This window comes from Trematomus bernacchii, unplaced genomic scaffold, assembly GCF_902827165.1.
Source record: "Trematomus bernacchii unplaced genomic scaffold, fTreBer1.1, whole genome shotgun sequence".
In the NCBI taxonomy this organism is placed as follows: Eukaryota; Metazoa; Chordata; class Actinopteri; order Perciformes; family Nototheniidae; genus Trematomus; species Trematomus bernacchii.
Window position 1 is genome coordinate 937,658 of NW_022988050.1, and position 15,353 is coordinate 953,010.

The 15,353-nt window shown below is 39.7% G+C and overlaps 1 protein-coding gene and 7 non-coding genes across 11 annotated transcripts in view; all 8 read right to left on the bottom strand.

Moving 5' to 3' along the window:
• The window catches only part of rhbdf1b (rhomboid 5 homolog 1b (Drosophila)), a 48,345-nt gene extending 39,413 nt beyond the window's left edge, over nt 1-8,932 (bottom strand). For 2 of the 4 annotated variants that reach the window (XM_034119466.1, XM_034119464.1), the window contains exon 1: nt 8,660-8,932. The gene's annotated coding sequence lies outside the window, so the exon portion shown is untranslated. The remainder of the gene's footprint in view (nt 1-8,659) is intronic. The other 2 variants (XM_034119468.1, XM_034119465.1) reach the window with 1 other exon arrangement.
• Nucleotides 8,933-9,724: 792 nt separating this feature from the next.
• On the bottom strand, nt 9,725-9,796 carry trnat-ugu. The gene has a single exon. It is a non-coding gene; the product is annotated as a tRNA-Thr (tRNA).
• Nucleotides 9,797-11,213: 1,417 nt separating this feature from the next.
• Nucleotides 11,214-11,285, bottom strand: trnat-agu. Its single transcript has one exon. It is a non-coding gene; the product is annotated as a tRNA-Thr (tRNA).
• A 347-nt stretch (nt 11,286-11,632) lies between these two features.
• On the bottom strand, nt 11,633-11,705 carry trnat-ugu. The gene has a single exon. It is a non-coding gene; the product is annotated as a tRNA-Thr (tRNA).
• Nucleotides 11,706-12,708: 1,003 nt separating this feature from the next.
• trnat-agu lies at nt 12,709-12,780 on the bottom strand. The gene has a single exon. It is a non-coding gene; the product is annotated as a tRNA-Thr (tRNA).
• A 488-nt stretch (nt 12,781-13,268) lies between these two features.
• On the bottom strand, nt 13,269-13,340 carry trnat-agu. Its single transcript has one exon. It is a non-coding gene; the product is annotated as a tRNA-Thr (tRNA).
• A 133-nt stretch (nt 13,341-13,473) lies between these two features.
• On the bottom strand, nt 13,474-13,545 carry trnat-agu. Its single transcript has one exon. It is a non-coding gene; the product is annotated as a tRNA-Thr (tRNA).
• Nucleotides 13,546-14,385: 840 nt separating this feature from the next.
• On the bottom strand, nt 14,386-14,457 carry trnat-agu. The gene has a single exon. It is a non-coding gene; the product is annotated as a tRNA-Thr (tRNA).
• Between the last annotated feature and the right edge of the window lie 896 nt (nt 14,458-15,353).

Here is a 15,353-nt window from a genome sequence, read left to right on the forward strand (position 1 = left end):
CCTGACTCGTACGTACGTGGTTAAGGTTGTTCATTTGAGTAATGAATGATTACAAGTCCATTCATTATTTAAGCTACGAGCAGCAAAACACAAACTGTAAGCAAACTGTTTCATGTATGTATAAATGTTTGCAAAAAGCTACATAAGAAAATCCAATGCATAATTCACTCAGGTCAAAACATAGCAGCATTCAAATGGTTGAATGTTAGCAACTGAAGGAGGGAAGTTTGATTACAAACAATACAGCTTTTTCATTTCTAACAATCACAACAGAGCCGGCCAGCTAACCAATCAGAGCAGACTGGGCTCTGGTTTCAGACAGAGGGTGAAAAGAGGTGCTGTAGCACAGGCAGTATGAGAAAAATAAAGAGCTTTTTGAACATTAAAGCATGGAGACACAGTAGAGACACTACATACTGATATGAACCTAACAATGAGCAGAATAGAGCCCCTTTAATAAAAAACTGCGTTTTCTCCTCTGGTAGGATGTCTTTTGGCTTTAAAAAAATAAGCAAACGGCATAGAAAAAGCTGCTTAACTATAGAGAGATAAAGAGCAGACATACTCTCTGTGTCTGCGTCTGAGAGAAATCATCTCTCTCCTCCGCTGTGTCAGCAGGAGAGATTTCATTGACAACTTGAAACCGTTTCAAAAGCATAGAAAGTCAAAAATCCACGACTTAACTTCCAACACTCCCGGTTTTGCATAATCAGAAAGTCTCAGATCTTTTTTCACAGTGAGAGGGATGTCATTAAGAGATGATTAAAGGGTTGGCGCAGGCTAATGCTATCAAGTGTTTCTAGATTGACGTGTGACTTGAGGGAAAGCAGCTTTTACATTTCACAGTATTCAAACCACAACTCACTTTCACACCCACACGATTCTTGCAAAGCAATCTGCACAGGAAGACATGAAGAAAAGAAAATGGTATGCTCCTTGCAGGGTTTGATATCTGATTAAACCTGCTGGCTTCTGTAAAGATCTAAACACATCAGATGTTGACAATACCCCGGGGACGTTGGGTTGGTTGGATATGTTCTCCCACAGTGTTTAAACGAAAGCAAAGCTGTGGCCACAAGCCTCTTGCTGCCTCTTGTCTGCAGAAGACCTGGGATGCTTTAAGACAGAGGGCAGAGGAAACTACAGCAACAGATGGAGAGAGACGAGAAAAAACAGAACAACTTTATGACATGTTGGGAGAAGATGAAAGAAGCAAGAAAACTTAGAATAAACAGCATGACATTTTGGAAGGAGTTGGATGTATACAAGAGACACATTTGATCTCAATCAAAAACATTTGTCTACCTTGTACATGCGTGTCTAAACAACACGTGAAAACCATTTGCATAGTTTCACTGCGTGGGCTTGCTGCATGATTAAAAAATGTAGGTCTATGTGTGTGTACTTGTTTATTCTCACCTCTATGCATGTGGCGAGTGTGTGGATCAAACTGTCTGCCACACACCACACATCGGTATGAGTTTAACCGTTTCTGTCTCAAGTGTACGTTTGGTTTGGTTGAAGCCTCCGTGCATGTAAATGAGTCTGTGTATTATTAACCCAATGAGTGCTGATGGATCGTTCCACATGCTCACAGGGCAGATTTTTTTGGGGAACAATAGGGTAGCAGAAGTAAGCTGCCGTGATGTCACTTTACACAAAGTAATTTGACCCATTGTTAATGAAGCAAAGTTCATGTAGCAGCTTTTAGTTCTCTGGTCTGCCTCGAAAACATCCTTTTACTCATTAAATCAAATCTACAGTATTTCATAATGACAAAACTCGTGATTTGAAATACAAGGAAAACAGGCGAGTGAAGCTGCGATGGCTCATATGAGGTGATTAACTCATTTTCAGGATTGACAGTGAGTATGCAGGGCAATACAGCATGGAATGACTGTAATGGAAAAAAAGTCCCTAAAAGAAAGCCAGCACTGAAACGGCTCCAACACCTCATGGCACATTCAGCTGCCAAAATGCCACTGAAAGGAGTAAAATAGCTTCTCAGCTTCTGTGCCAGGCATGAGCCTTAAGAGGATCGAGTAGTTTAGTTTTCATTCTGCGATTCGGTCTCTTTCTAAAGTAGAAGCTGGTGGCAGAAGCCTTTAGAGACTACAGGACGATGTGAAGAGAGGATGAGAAACAGGATGTCTTCAACTCTTTGTGTCTGTGTGTACTTTTCACATCTCTTATCTCCGCACCCATTATCTTGCTGAATCAAAACAAGAATAGCCACATCAAGCATGACAGCTACACCTGTGCTGAAACAGCACTGCAAGAGAAAAAGCAGGTTCATACATGCATGCTATTTTTACTTCACAGTCAAACCTATTCTCCCTTTTATCCTGTCCTGATACTCAAACTGGGTATTACACCAAATGAATCGGCTGTTTTCAAATGTCTATAGTTAGGTATTTACCTACTTCATGTTCTGGGAATATTGAGCGGCTATAGCTTACTTGGCATGTTGTTCTTTAAGTATTATTAAATTCCTTCCTATGTATTAGAGTAATTGAGGCCTAAGAGCCCTTAAGTTTTACATTTCCTGTGGGGATTTACAAAGTGTATTATATATTATGGCTGCAAAGAGTCTCTTCTGTGTAACATGGCCAATTTACGATTGACACAGTATTACAGAGTTTGTATACACTTCTACACCTGGGATGAAGCTCTCTGTGTACGACCGTCTAGATGGATTCTCTGCCAAGAACTAAAAACCTACCAAAACATTAACCAGGAACACTAAAAAAAGCCAAACTATTAAGCATTTTTGTGATAAAACAGACCACATTAGGATTAGGATAATTGTAGCCCCATGAGTCATGAGGAAACAATGTGCTGAATGCCGCCTCTGAAAGTCCACTCTGAAATACTCCTTACATGAAGTGCCCTGAGCATCGTAGAAAAATCTCCCTCATTAATCCTATATTTTAGAAATCACATGTATATACTACTTATCTGCAACAATATGTTCTCTGGAAGTTTACGGAGAACAGCGTTTGACCCATATTCGAGACCGGCCAATAACCTTTTACTGTCATCCCATTTATATCCCTTGACTATCCTCTCTGTCTATTTCTCAATATCAAATAAGCCAGCAAAACCAAAAAGAAGATGGAACATGCTTGTCACAGTGGGTGTCTAAATAGCTTATCATTTCTGTTTGTAGCACTTTTTCGCTTGGCTTATCTAATGGAATATTTACCGTTACTTACATTTATTCTTATCATCCTAGTATTAACTCTAATCTGTCCTACCCTGTGTTTCAATCGAGTTGCCGTTGCTGCTCTGACACCTGAACTTCCCTACAGGGATAAATAAAGGTTTATCTTATAATACATTATCTTAATTAACTTGCAGGATTCTTGCTGTTGAGTTTCACCCTTGATTGCACTTAATTTAAGACACTATGGAAAGAAGCAAAACTAAATGTAATTTAATGAGGAAGTATGAACTACTTTATCCGTAAATACTTTCTTCATCAAGGTTTTACTATATACTTTATGGGTCTTTGTCTTGTAGTGTCACCTCATCAAAATCGACTTTTTAAAATCTGTCATTTAAGAACAAATGGCTTTTGATAGATTATATAAAGAGACTTGAAATAGTAAAAGAGCTGCAGACATTGAGAGAGAGTCAAGATTTGACAGACAGGATGAGAAAACAAAGAGAGACTCAGCTGACCCTCATGAAGCGGCTTTGTGTTCACGGCGTGGTGACAGGAAGGTCACCGCCACAATAAGAGTCTACTCAAGTGTGGCCTCGCCTGCAGACATGAATAAAGCTCCTCAGCAGACATCCATCCCTCCTTCCTGCCACCCCTCGACGCAGCCAGAAGAACTCCCGCTGAGAGCGCCAATACAACAGCTTCCTCTGTTGGCTGGCCTTGTATGAAAACGTAAATGGTAATTGCCCACAGATGCCACTTTAGGGTAAGCTAGAGGGGGGTGGGAGGAGAGAGGAAGGAATATTGAGAGGGAAAAATGGAGGCCGTTATTGTGGTTTTCAAAGAAACAGAGAAGAGTCATTCAGGAGAAGTCTGGAGTCCATCAGAAGGACTCTGGCGGAGGGACAGCTTTGTTATCAAGCGGACATTCAAGTTTGGAGACGAGTGTGTTTCACATAATGGGCAGATTAAAATTCCTTTTTGATAGATAGCTTGCTATTCATCCAAACTCCTGTTACAAGTTCAAGATGGGTTTCTGGAATTTCCCTCCTTATATTTCCAAACCGTAATCCTAACCCTAACAACCAAAGAGTTAAATGTTAAAGTCCAAGATATCCAACAATAGTTAGATGAATTTGTTTACATTACATTATTATTACATTACATTGCATTTAGCTGACGCTTTTATCCTAAGCGACTTACAATAAGTGCATTCGACCAAGAAGATACAAACTTGAAGAAAACAGAATCATATAAGTACATCAGGTTTCATAGAGCTAAAACATTTCAAGTGCTACTCAACTAGCTTTAGATAAGCCAGTCCTTTATTAGTATATAAGTGCTTTGTTAGTAATTGTATCGCTTGAAGTGGAGTCGAAAGAGATGAGTTTTCAGTCTGCGCCGGAAGATGTGTAAGCTTTCTGCTGTCCTGATGTCAATGGGGAGCTCATTCCACCATTTTGGAGCCAGGATAGCAAACCCACGTGTTTTTGCTGATGGGAACTTGTGTCCCCCTCGCAGTGCGGGTGCAGCGAGCCGTTTGGCCGATGCAGAGCGGAGTGCACGTGCTGGGGTGTACAGTTTAACCATGTCCTGGATGTAGGGAGGGCCAGATCCATTCGCAGCATGGTGCGCAAGTACCAGTGTCTTGAAGTGGATTCTAGCAGTTACTGGAAGCCAGTGAAGTGAGTGGAGGAGCGGCGTGGTGTGGGAACATAATATCTCTCAAAACTTTCTGACATCCCTACCTCTTACTGTAGTATCATCTCTGCTGGACAATATAGTTTTAAACAGCATTTTCTTTTAATTATTTTTTTTAGAAGCAGATTTATTTGGGTTTGATGGTGTATACTGCAGCAAAGGTGGAGCAAGCAAGCAATAATGTGGATCATTTAAGTCAGGATAAATTTGTTGGTGGTATTCTTCGTCACAGGATTTACTCTGCTGACAAATACCCTGAGGTAAACCTTGAAATGGTTAAATATGAATGCACAGCAGGTAAACAAAGTGAACGTATGTACATGTGATGCGTAGGCTTTTTGTCGCATGTATAAATGCTCCATGCTGGCTGCTGTGAAATATTTAACAGTTTCCATAAAATACCTTCAGTACGATCTGACACATTGAGAAGCAGCTTTCCCTCTTAGTGATCGCTTCAAAGACGTTCCTGACAACTTCATCAAAATGTCAGAAAACCTGCAGCTTGAGCAGATGAAAGCCAAGCTTGCACTTATTAAAAAGATTCATGAGATGGATGTTACAAAGTGACTGAATGACAATCTGCCCATTGTTCGTCACTGTTATTATACCCTCGATGAACCTGACCTGTCAGTGACCCATCTGTGCATATACTACATCCACTGTACATTCACTAATCCTCCATTTTAACCGTAGACAATCTGTTTGATGTACAGAGGTATTTGTGTCTGTATCTCTAGGCTGGAAATGGACAATCGAACCACTGAACTACATCCATCAGATAGGACAGATTAAAAAGATACGACTGGGTGTTTATAAGAGGATAAGCACCACAGATGTATAGTTGAGTCAAAGAGAGATTACCAGAAAGAGTAAAGATTGTGATCTCTGGAATATGGTGATGTGTTATTATTTTGTTCTGTAGAGTAAAAGCGTGCAAGATTGTACATGCTTGGTATTCACTTTTTTGATTCAGCGTGATCATGTGTGAGTGAAAAAAAGCAATCATGACACAGTGACAGAAGGATAAGAAATGATGACAAAGTTGCAGAAAACTGACATGTGATCACACAGAAACGTTATTCTAATTAAAGATTCAATGAGTTAGTAAGAGATTCTTATCAGCATCTGTTATCGATGACAGCTAATAGCCTCTCCTGACAGCTGCCATTTACACCAATGCCTTACACCCATCTAAAGGCAGCAGGTATCTGATCCATCTGTGCTTTCTAATTGCCGTGCTGATGTCACTATCAAGCCACAATGACGCACAACAGATATGCTGGCTGGGTTCTGTGCAACGAGCACCAGATGGATGCAAAATAACCACAGACACCTTATGTGCAGACCTGTCGGTGATGGATTATCCTGCATAATTTCCTCTGCAGTGTAAAACAACAAGCATGTTGAAGAAACCGTTGACACAGTCTCAAGAGACAATTAAGACTGCTCCCTCCCCTAAACCCCAAAGGGCTGTCCATGAATGCACCATCTTCAAGTCCAGCTATAGTACGCCTGGAGCTAAGCTAGCTGTTAGCTGAGAGTGTATTTGTACGTTTAGCTAAAGCTGCATGCAAACAACAAAGCTTAGAGGGTATAATAACTATATTCAACTTGTTAGGTTAGCGTGTTAGCGCAATCATATTTGCTAATTAGCGAGGCTTATAATCATGCCTTCATTCTCTGAAAGCACCTGATGCAAATTGCAAGTTTTAAAGTTAAGTAAGATATTGAAAAAAAAGAGTCTCTCCTCCTAACACAACATGGCATTTCAGTGCTCAATCCTCCATATTCTGTTGTTCACTGTTTTTGTTCAGGTCTAAAGCACTCAACACATTTTTGACAGCATCCCAGATGTACTGTAAGAAGTACTTTGTGCAGTGGCATAAAACACAAGTAAGAAAGATAAACAGCTTGTAGGCTCAGGATAAGATCTACTCATGGGCAAACTGCCATGAAAAATGCAATGTGAAAATGCTGGAGGGCTCCTGGAAAACCAAACCAGTTTTACATCCTGATTCTCCCGGGGAGGATTCCTTACATGAAGATGCACTTCCCAGAACAGCGGCCCAAATATAAACCTCCTATTGTCACTGCTGCTTTTCTATGCAACGTGTTTAAACATGCCTTACACTTCACTTCACACTCAGTACCAGTGTAAAGAGACAACGAAATAAAAATCACACGTGCAAAATGCCTCCTGGCTCACTGATTCCGAACGTATTCACACGTACGCCAAGAGTGACGGTTTACATGAGATGACACATGTAGCAGGATGCTGTCACCTTCCTGCTTAGCAGCTGTGTGTGTGTGTGTGTGTGTGTGTGTGTGTGTGTGTGTGTGTGTGTGTGTGTGTGTGTGTGTGTGTGTGTGTGTGTGTGTGTTTGTTTGTGTGGGTTCTATTTTGTGGTAAGACCATTTGAAGCACTTTCAGTTCTAATTTTGAATGTCAAAGCCAGGAAATGTTTTATTGCAAAACGGTTATTTGAGTAGTTTTAGGTTAAACTAAGGACACATAGAGGGCATAGTGTAATTTGATTTTGTACTCTTTTTTTAAACCATTTTCTCTTGTTTTCTTGGAACTCTGAACGGCTGTTCCAGGTGTGTGTGTGTGTGTGTGTGTGTGTGTGTGTGTGTGTGTGTGTGTGTGTGTGTGTGTGTGTGTGTGTGTGTGGTGCTCCAGTCTATGTGTGTATGCTTCTGCCATCTGGCCCAAGAGTCTGCTTCCTACCGTCTTTCCAAACAGGAAGCCCAAACAAGTCCTTGATGACACGGGTCAGTAGTTAAATTGCCTCAATGGGATTTCTGCGCAGCCAGCAACCGAAAACTGCCCCCCTTTCATCTCAACAGCACTCACAAATCGATGTGTCTTTCGTATAACCTTTGTTGGTGTGTGTGTGTGTGTGTGTGTGTGTGTGTGTGTGTGTGTGTGTGTGTGTGTGTGTGTGTGTGTGTGTGTGTGTGTGTGTGTGTGCGTGCGTGCATTATGTACCGTATGAACATGCAACTATGACTTCCTTTTTGCTTCTGTGTTACAAGGTATTCAATGCCTCTTTTCTCACACACCTCATTGAAAATGTTCCCCATGGCTTGGCCTTCCAGCCATTAGTAATGCACGGCATCAATAACACAAAGTGAATCATGGGATGGAGAAATTAAATCATTTCATATCATATCATCAAAGTGTACTTGCCATAAAACCCTATGCTGACTAGATTCAACTATTGTAATTGCACAGAGAACAGGGGTAGGGAAATGCAGTTAGCATCTAATCAGAAGTGCAAGAAAAGCAGTAACGCCTAGGTATAAGTATATAAATATGACTAATTGTATACAGTATGAACAGTATTCATTGGTATAAAGGCAGTGAACAATAGTATAAATATGACTGTTCCCTAATTTTGTGCCATGACATATAGCCAGAGGCTTCACAAGTCTCAATGACATTTTATTTTGAAAAGCCAGTCCAGATGTGTAATACTCTCAAAGACTTCAACACACTGCACGGACTGCAGTATATTATATTATAAAGTGGAGGGCTGTGCAGATTTTTAGAGAGATAGGGATAGATAAAAAATATATATTTGAGTCTCCCACACTTAAAGACACCTATGGGTCCCCTTTGAGCCTCAGGAGACCCCACCCAGAGCCCCATGTGCTGCAGCAGCAAACCTGCATACCTGCACCGAGATCCAGAGGCTGACAGCTCGGTGCAAACAGCTCGTGAGCACCGAGCTATCAGCCGGTGTGAGGAGCGACAAAGCCCGGTATGAAACACAGTGTTTCCCCGCTTACCTTCCAAATGAGTCCGGTTCCCGCAGCACAGCAGCAGCAACCTCTGCCCCGGTGAAACGCTACCACCGGTCGGTCACTTCATAAGTTATCCCTGCCTACCACACATCACGATGGAAGAGTAGTTTCACTATCAAGCGTGAGCTCCAGGTGCTTACAGTTAAAATATGTAAAAATATGAGCCGGATGAAACCGCGGTTGTGTCTGAAGCACGCGGTGTTCTCTGCAGCTGTGTGCCCGCCTCACCGGCTCTGAGTCTCGGTGTGACTGTAGTAATATCCCCGGTCCTCCTCCACCCACGCTGCTGCTGCTGCTGCCTGATGACAGCTCTCAGCCGGGACACCCCGCGCCGCCTACCGGTGATACCGCTGATCTGCAGGAATCTTGTCCATTATTACAAAATAAATGTAACATGTTCTTAAACTTATCGGAAGATGATTGGTGCCACGTGAACATTTTTGGACATCTGACCAAAAGTGTTATTTTTAATATGTTCTGAGTTTAAAGTCAGAATGTTGAGAACAAGTCACTATAGTATTACCTGTGCTATCCACCTGTGAAGTAATTGTTGGGTTTAGTTTGGGTGTATAATTAGAAACTACACTTTTTTAACTACATTTATCTGATGCCCACTGGTAAATATCTGGGAGTGCAAGATCTCAAAAAGGTATAAATACAATGAGACAGCACTGTGTGACACATCCTTGATGACAAATCTTAAGTACAGTAGTGGATTTGGTACTTTTGACATTACATATATTTTTTGTAATGTTTCTGATCTAGTATTTTTTCAAACTACTATCTCACTGTCTTTTGGCAACATAAATTGTAATGAAGTAGGCACTAGTGTTAATTTCTTTGACTAAAACTATGACGAAATATGTTCATCAACAACCTTTTTTTCCATGACTATGTGTCAATACTCTTTGTATTTATACGTTTCTGTGATCTTGCACTCGCAGTTTTGGTGAGTACTGTAGCTCTGATTTTAAACCATATAAAACTGACTTTTTTTGGGTAGTTTTGTAAATTTCATTCAGTAAGGGAGAGATAATATCTGTATCAGAGAAGCACTGCTGGGAATTGAACCCAGGATCTACTGTTTACAAGACAGGCACTTTACCACTAAGCCACAGCACCACATCTTTGATTGTTATTCTTTTCAGATACTGGGCTCAGTAGTTTCCTTTCATTCTTCCACAAAAAAATATTTTCAGGCTTCAAAATAGTCACAATTCCACTACTGTACTTAACATTTGTCATCAAGGTAATAGGATGTGTCATAAAGTGCTGATTCATTATATTTATCCCTTTTTGAGCCTTTTTTTTTCCTAATACTACTTCCTTTCTTTTTAAGTTTCATTGTTTCCCTTTATTTCTACAAATGTTCTTTCAGGCTGTAAAACATTTTATTCATAAAGTCCCAAAATAACAACATGTTTAGCTGTAATGTTGCATCCTGTTTGTCCGTTTGTCACGTTAGATTGGTAATGCCCTAATATAGTTTACTCCCAAACTAAACCAAACCCTTATTTCAGAGGTGGATAACACACCTAATCCAAGGGATATTTTCTGCCCAGGATCTCCTGTTTACTAGACAGGCACTTTACCTATAGACAGGGAGGGCTACAGCACCCTCCCTGTCTATATCAGGGAGGGTGCTACAGCCATCACTCTTGAATTTTCTAAACGTATCCGTTATTATAACCGTTCTGGATTTGAGTCCTGGACTTCGAGTCGTGGCTGAACCTGTCTCTGTGGTCCTGCCTGACTCATCATACTACTTCCCTGATGGCTCCCACAGGATTGTTGACATCCTCGTGGATTCATCTTCTTATTATAGACACATGCATTTCCAAACATTTGGTCTACCTATGTTGTAAATGTATTATCTCTTCAATTTACACATGGCATCTATTGCACGTCTGTCCGTCCTGGGAGAGGGATCCCTCCTCTGTTGCTCTCCCTGAGGTTTCTCCCATGTTCCCCTTTAAACTGTGGGTTTTTCTCTGGAAGTGTTTCCTTGTACGATGTGAGGGTCTAAGGACAGAGGGTGTCGTATTGTCATACTGATATTCTGTACAAACTGTGAAGTCCACTGAGACAAAGGTAACATTTGATATATTGGGCTATATAAATAAACATTGATTGATTGATTGATTGATTGATTGATTGATTGATTGATTGATTGATTGATTGATTATAACCAAACCCTCTCCTATGCTCTAGACTAGTCTTTCTTTTAGGCTTTAATTTGTCAGTAGAAAGTGAAAACGGTTGCTCTTAGGAACACTCAACCTCTATAAATTATGATTTTCTCAATTGCAGTTCCTTATATAGATATTTACCAGTGGGCATCAGATACATCTAGTTTAACAAATCTAACTTATAAACACAAACTAACCCAAACCATGACTTCAGAGGTGGATAACAGTCAACTTTAAACTATAACCTAAGTCGTTTTCAAGTACAAACCTTACCAAACATTTACTATTGAATGTAATTGAACATGGTAATGATGAGAGCTTTATCTAAATAGATGCTCTCTGTAACAAAGAGGCGCTGCTGGGAGTTGAACCCAGGATCTCCTGTTTACTAGACAGGCGCTTTACCGTTAAGCCACAGCACCACTCCTACAGGTTGTGTTTTTCTCAGATACTGGGCTCAGTATTTTCCTTTCATTCTTCACAGGCGCTTTACAACTTAGCCACAGTGCCCGTTTCTCCATCCACTACCTCCTTACTTTTTAACTTCCATTGTTTCATTTTATTTCTACAAATGTTTATTCATGCTGTAAAAATGTGCATTCATAAAATCCCAAACCGATAACATGTTTAGCTGTCATGTTGCATCCTGTTTGTCCGTTTGTCAAAGTCAGGTATTAGATTGGTAATGCCCTAATATAGTTTTATACCCAAACCCTTATTTTAGAGGTGGATAACACACCTAATTCAATATATATTGTCCTTAACATAGAGGCACTGCTGGGATTTGGACCCAGGATCTCCTGTTTACAAGACATGCACTTTGACCGCTAAGCTACAGCGCCTCCTTCACCACAATCTATATTGCAAAAATACAGTGAGATAGCAGATTGAAACAATACTAAATCAAAAACATTCAGCTTTGCAACAGTTTTTATGTTAAAAGGAAATTGATTTGACTCTTTTTTAAACCCTATAGATCCTCACAATGAGTTTTGATGAGTAACTCTGAATATAAACGTAACTTTGTTTGAAAGAAAAATGAAGAGGCCACTTTTACCTGCTCCTTGTTGGATGTGATTGGGTGGACTGTGGTGGGATGTGGGACTAATTTGTTTTGGGTAGTTTTGTAAATGTAATCGAGTACTGTAAAGATAATCTCTGCAACAAAGAGGCACTGCTGGGAATTGAACCCGGGATCTCCTGTCTACGAGACAGGCGCTTTGACCGCTTAAAAAAAATGTAATCTTTTATTATCAAAAATAGACATTTAACAGTTCATCACAATTACATAAAGTATTTACAACATATAACAAATACACACATTTAAATCATAATGGCTTCATAATTTGTATGAAACCATGGAAAACAGACAAAACATAAAACAAGAATAAATATAGTAAACTACTATATGTAACAAAAAATAACCATCACTTTCAGGCATATTAAATCAAACAAATAACAAACGCAAAAACAAAAAAAACCTCCTCCACCAAAACCTAAAATGATGTAAACCAATAAACAAGAAAAACAAACCAAACTCAAACAAATCAAATTGAACCAATCAAAACAAACCAAAATCGTCTTTTTCCCACTGAAAAATAGTGTCTCTTGTGTCATTTTTCAAAGTTGAAGCACAGAACTCCCTCCTCATCCAGCTCAATTAATGTGCTGCCAGTTACGAAGTTCTCGCAAAATATGTCCTTTTTCACGTGTATGAAAACAAGGTTAATGTCCCTTTTTATTGTCCTTTTCATTATATACCACATTCCAAACATTTACTATTGAATGTAAGTGAACGTGGTAACGATGATAGGTGTATCTAAATAGAACCTCTCTGCAACAATAAGGCGCTGCTGGGAGTTGAACCCAGGATCTCCTGTTTACTAGACAGGCGCTTTACCGTTAAGCCACAGCACCACGTCAACAGCCGTCGTTCGTCTCAGTTAGTCCGTTGAGTAGAAGTGTTAATTTCGTTGACTAAAAATATTTTTTCAGACTGTAGAAATGCCATCAATAGCCATCACTCTTGAATTTTCTAAACGTATGTATCTGTTATTATAACCAAACCCTCTCCTATGCTCTAGAGTCTTTATTTCAGGTTTTTGTGTGAAAGTGAAAACGGGTGATTCTTTTGCTTTTAGGAACACCCAACCTCTATAAATTATGATTTTCTAAATTGCAGTTCCTTATATAGATATTTACCAGTGGGCATCAGATAAAACTATTTAAAAAAATCTACCTTATAAACACAAACTAATCCAAACGATTACTTCAGAGGTGGATAACGGTCAACTTTAGACCATAAACTTAGTCGTTTTCAAGTACAAACCATACCAAACATTTACGATTGAGTGTAATTGAACATGGTAACGATGAGAGCTTTATTATAGTTCTCGGCAACAAAGAGGCGCTGCTGGGAGTTGAACCCAGGATCTCCTGTTTACTAGACAGGCGCTTTACCGTTAAGCCACAGCACCATGTCAACGGCCGATGTTCTTCTCATTTACTAGACTGAGTAGTAGTGTTCATTTCGTTGACTAAAAGTATGACGAAATATGTTCGTCAACGACTTATTTTTCCATGACAAAATAGAAACTCTCTCCAACAAAGAGGCGCTGCTGGGAGTTGAACCCAGGATCTCCTGTTTACTAGACAGGCGCTTTACCGTTAAGCCACAGCACCACGTCTACCTTTCGTCTTCTCAGTTAGTTTCATTATCAGTTAATATCGTTGACTAAAACTATGACGAAATATGTTCGTCAACGACTTATTTTTCCATGACTTAAGACGAGACGATGACGAAACGGCACCGACGTCAGTAAACAATATCTGTAACGAAATTAACATGTAATATCGTTGACGAAAAATGACGAGACGCAAATGTAGTTTACTAAATAAAAACGTTCCCAAAATCTCTCTTTACTTTCGTTGAAGAAAAAGGAGGAGACGAAATATTATCAAAGATAACGTAACATCTCTGATAGTCAGTTTTTCTCCCAGCAGTTCCATTTCCGGTGCTGCGGCTGGGCAGCAGCTGTGTGTCTGTGCTGCGCGCGGCGGTACATTTGAATTACACCGGGCCCACTGAACTGTCAGGAAGACTCGGATCTAACTAACCTTATTTAACAGAAAATAAAATGGCAACAACAGGGCTTTTATTATAACCAAACCCTCTCCTATGCTCTAGTCTTTCTTTCAGGTTTTTATTTGTCAGTAGAAAGTAAAAACGGGTGCTTTTAGGAACACCCAACCTCTATAAATAAGGATTTTCTAAATTGCCGTTCCTTATAAAGATATTTACCAGTGGGCATCAGACAAATCTAGATTAAACAATCTAGTTTATACACCCACTAATCCAAACCATTACTTCAGAGGTGAATAACAGAAAACTTTAAACTATAACGTCGTTTTTAAAGTCGTTTTCAAGTACAAACCATACCAAACATTTACTATTGAATGTAATTGAACGTGGTAACGATGAAAGCTTTAACTAAATAGATTTTGTTGCTCTCTGCAACAAAAAGGCACTGCTGGGAGTTGAACCCAGGATCTCCTGTTTACTAGACAGGCGCTTTACCGCTAAGCCACAGCACCCGCCCTCGGATTTTGTTCGTTTGAGTTTATATAGTCAGTAGTTTCCATTCATTCTTCACAGGCGCTTTACCTCTTACAGCGCCCGTTTTTCCATCCACGACCTCCTTACTTTTTAACTTCCATTGTGTGATTGTGCATTCATAAAGTCCCAAAACGAAAACATGTTTAGTTGTAAATAATCTTGCATCCTGTTTGTCTGTTTGTCACGGTCAGGTCAGAGCCGTTTTGAGAGGAGTTGCGACAGCGGAAGTCCAAAATGCTTGATCGTCACGTGGTTCACGGAGACTCAGAAAGTTCCCGGAAGTTCGTGGCGGGCCATTTGAATGCGTTAATAACAGAAGATAGAACTGCGATTTTTGGTAATTAGTAGTCAATAAAGGGTTTGATTTGCAATATTTATATAACATATCGATATGTGTATGTAGTTACATCAATATGTTGTTTTTGTTTTTTAAGTAAAATTTGCTAATATTTGAGGATGAATATACTTTATTTATACCAATTTGGGAAATGTTTGCTTTGCAGCAGCAAAAGACAAGGCATTGTACATAAGAGAAGTTAAAAGACCAGAAATAAACAATCCAAAATGTAAACATCTAAAATAGAAATAAAATAGCATTAACCAGGAATTGCTGGGATTTGGACACAGGATCTCCTGTTTACAAGACAGGCACTTTGACCACTAAGCTACAGCGCCTACTTCACCACAATTTCTGTTGCCAAAAGACAGCGAGATAGTAGTTTGAAAAAATACTAGATCAGAAACATTACTACAAATATATATATATCAATGTACCAAATCCACTACTGTACTTAAGATTTGTCATCAAGGTAATAGGATGTGTCACAAAGTGCTGTCTCATTGTATTTATACCTTTTTGAGATCTTGCACTCCC